Raw genomic sequence first — 4,349 nt, 5'->3', positions numbered from 1 at the left:
TAGGTCCAGATGAGTTAAACCCAGCGCCGGTTCCGAAGGAATTGGACGTGCAGACCAGGTCAAGGGGAAGAAGTGATGATGTGGCCACAACCTACCAGAGCAGCCAGTTTTTCTCTCCCATTCAAGCAGTTGTGGGAAGTAACTCCCACTTCCCTTCAACCGCTTCTTAATTGCACCACACCAGGAGCATAAATAGGGCACAAAACGACAAATTAGAGACATCATCAACACACAACAAGAACATTTCTTAAATTCTTAGCTTTGCTTATATTTTTAGCCTTAGCGCTTAGTTAATTTTCCCTAGGCTTAGTAGCTTAGCAGTAGCGTAGCAAAATTTTGTGGCAGTCTTCATGTATTGAAGAACTCAAGGTTACTAGCGCCAGACCGCCCGTGTGTTTTTCCAATCATTCAACCATGGAGGTAACATTCCTCATGATTTAATGTTTTTCCAATTTTCTTACTTATCAATCAAAGATGTTTGTGAACTTTGTTTGCTGTTAATTTTAAGCATTTCATTTCGTATTTATTACACACTAATTGGGTCTAAATTGGTAGTTCGTTACGAAATTACTTATTCATGAGCGATATCTGTACGTAAAAATGTCATTCTTCACTAAGGGCAGTACCCCTTGGCACCTTGATCACCCTACAAGATAAGGTGATATTGCTTGTTCCCTTATAACATCAACAATCACTAACTCGCACACCCTAAAATGATCTGGACATGCTCCTACAACATTAAAAACAATCAATCAATTAACAAATCAATTGGCACAATCAGTTAAACATGGGAATAAAAATCAAGTCTAGTAGCATCATAAAACAATTAAGGATATTAACAGTATTCACCGAATAAGAAAAACGAGTAAGAACAGTATTCTGCTAGTGCCAGGGCTGCAATTTTGCAATAAATAGTTAGATATTGCGACAATAAGAGCCAAAGATTTCATGAACAACATACTTTTATTAAGTAAAGATTAATTGGTGAAATTGGAGTTTTAGGGGTTGAAGCTAAAGCGGCTAGAATATTCTCCTCCCTTTTCCACTTAAGAAAACCCCAGTCTTAAAAAAAATAAATAAAAAATAAGAATGCAACTCAAGACATTAAAGGTGCATAATATAAGATTTGTAAGACAGATGAAAGAGTGCTCAGATTATACCTCTTGACTCTATCACACATCAGTTGAAAGGATATACGGGTAGCATGTTATTTTCGAGGATAAACCATATGGGTGTTCTTGATGCGTGGTTAAAAATGGAAGGGGAAGGAGAAATGGAGGATCTCAAACAAAGCAAAGAGAACGAGGGGGGAAAAGTGCATATGTGAGGGGGTCGAAAAAGCGCGAGGCTAATGTGTGACCTTGTCCCTCGTGGGTGTGACGATTCTTTTTATTCAATCAAGTGTAATTGGATTTCCTGTGAGTATACACCCAATTGACTAGTAATATAGGAGTCGCCATTCAGTTTTTAACGACAATGAGAAAAACTGACAAAACCCGGTTATCGTGACATAAAGGGAGTGCAATTATGTTTGACCACGGCGGCCGTAGGTTCCCTTGTGATCCCTGGTGTGGGGATCTCTCAATATACACCCGCAAGGTAGAGATTGAGGGTTCGGGGGACTGTAACTACCGAGAGGAGTAATTCGCTCGTCGATAACTCCAGAGGCAAGATATCCTTACTAGCTCAGCATAAATAATTGAAGGGACATGCGTTAACTATTAAACTAATCTGAATTGATTTTAGCAATATGCAACATATAATACTAATTCGATCGTGATTATCTGATTTAAATAGCATTAAGGGACCTAGCATGATAATCCGATTTCCCAAAAATATTATATTTGTTAGGCGTGATAGAACAATCATATTAGGTTAGTTTAACAGTTCATAAAAAGGGCGAGGAAAGCAGTTAAATCATCGAAAAGGGACACATTACGACTCACCCTTGAGAGGTGCGTCACGGTTCTCAGAAAACTAACCACTTCGACTTTGCTATTTCTCCTTTTTATTTAACGAATTTCAATTATGGGACAGGATACGTTCTGTTCGATTTATGGATCGATTGCGACAGAACGCGTGAACAGTTTCGCAGCGAGAGGCTTAGGCTAAGGGGTTTAGAGTCAATACTCAGAATATATTATGTGTTGTTGTGTGTTGTTTCACGTCGAAACTAGGGGTCTATTTATAGGGAAGAGTTCGTGGAAAGATAGAATTGCAGAGTTCTAATCCACAAAGAATTAGGAAAAGAGACGTACCCAGGTATTTTCAGCGCCCAGGCCTGGGCGCCGAAGATTTCGGCGCCCAGAGCCAGGCGTTGAAAATAGGTTCTGGGCAGTTTTGTTTAGTCATATTCGGATTCCTAATATCCGTAGAGTTCGAGATTAATTCGAGTCTTTTAGCGCGTATCAATTTTGTGACGGAATGCGTCTGGGCCCGTTACGAACTCTAGGCTCGTTAGGATTTTAATTAATACGTAACTCTTATTTCCGAATCCTATTAGGAATAGGATTCTCGCAGTTTTCTATCTCATTTAGGATTTATGTTGGAATGCAACACCTAATTCTGACAGGTTTCTATCTTTTATGATTTGCCACTTTTAGAAGCTACCTTTTACGGCAGTTACTAGTTTTAGCAGGTTTCCATAAATAGCAGGTTTCGGGTGAAATGAAATGGGGAATCGAGATTCGTTTATTTTATAGGAGATGCGTTGTCAAGTGGAGTTTTTATGCTTTCATCATCGAACCTTTCCCTTGCGGGAACGGGGACAAAAGTAGGTGTCTACAGTTAGCCCCCACTTTGACTGAGTCTTGGAGTAAGACGATGGTCAAAGTATTAGACGGAGTGCGTCACACAAGCCATGGTGTATGTGACCTGTTTTGCGAGGGTCTCACGAGCCCCCGAGTGATAACATTTGACTTAAGGGTCATCACTTGAAGTGTCGACATATCCCTCACGTGTCATTGGGATTTGTCAACTGATAGTATAGAAACTTCCTCACTTTGTCATTGGAAGGATCTAAAGGTGCGTAGAAACTCCCTCACTTTGTCATTGGGAGTAGCTACAAATGTTTTCGAAATTAAAGCTGTAAAGTGTAATTGGGCCTGGCCAAGCCCAATCACGAGGTAAAACGTTTTTAAAGATTCTCATTTTCAGGGCTAGCTAAACGAGAAAACCCCCTTGTTTTTATAGGATGTAAAACGAAGGAAAATCCAACACATCGTTCTTTTTTGGAAAAACGAAAAACCAATCCTTTAATTTTTGGAAAAAGGGAAAACCAATCCTTTAATTTTTGGAAAAAGGGAAAACCAATCCTTTAATTTTTGGAAAAAGGGAAAACCAATAAAAGTTATCGCTGCAGCGACTAAGGACATGCGCTGTTAGTGACGCAGACCCCTGATAGATTAAAAAGTGATACCGCAAGTGCACGGTGTCTGTTGTTAGCAGATACTTAGCAAATACGGGTCGATCCCACAGGGAGACAAGTTCTATTAGTTTTTGCCCAATTATACGAACTATTTCAATAACGAAAGTTGAGTTTGAGTATTAACTACTAAAGCTAAAACAATAATAAAAATGCGTAATTTATCAATGAATTAAAGGTCTAGGGCGTCTGTTCGGTTCACCATGCTTATACCAATCCAATAACACAATTCAATTCGACAACGAATAAACTAGGCCGAGTAATTAAAGTACATGTTAATCCTACAGTCGGGTCTTAACACTTTCAATCCAACATATGCAGTACGGTCGCTAACATAATCAGAATTGCCAATTGTACTAAGCCTCTAAAAATACGATCTTTCGATTCTAATTCCTATTAGCTAGATATTCAATCCATGAAAATGGCCAATAACATGAATCAATAATTAAAACAAATCAATTGGAATTACTCAAGCATAATCTAGAAATTAACAAACTTTAATGCATAACAATCATGGTATAAACATGGCTTCCCTTACTTAGCCCTAGAATAAAACTACTCGCTCATAATTGAATTAACAAGCATGAAATAAATAATAAAAACGAGATTCATAATCAAAGGACGAATTAATCTAAGAAACGAAAATAATAAGAAAGAATTAAAGCAAAAGAAATTATGAAAAGTACCTTAGATTTATGAATTGAATTATGGAAAAACTAGGGTTCAACAATGGAAAACGAGAGAATAGAAAATAACGTGAAAAGCGTTCTAAGGAATTGTAAAAACGTAAAAGAAAATAAAAGCATAAGGGAATACATTCATTCCCTTGAGGTATTTTAGTCTTTCTTAAATTCTAAACAAAATAGGAATATAATAATAATTACATAAGTTATCATTTAATTGAACAATCACGAGAAACGACGCA

The sequence above is a fragment of the Spinacia oleracea genome, chromosome 2 (assembly GCF_020520425.1).
Source record: "Spinacia oleracea cultivar Varoflay chromosome 2, BTI_SOV_V1, whole genome shotgun sequence".
NCBI classification, from domain to species: Eukaryota; Viridiplantae; Streptophyta; class Magnoliopsida; order Caryophyllales; family Amaranthaceae; genus Spinacia; species Spinacia oleracea.
This window is presented reverse-complemented; position numbering follows the sequence as displayed.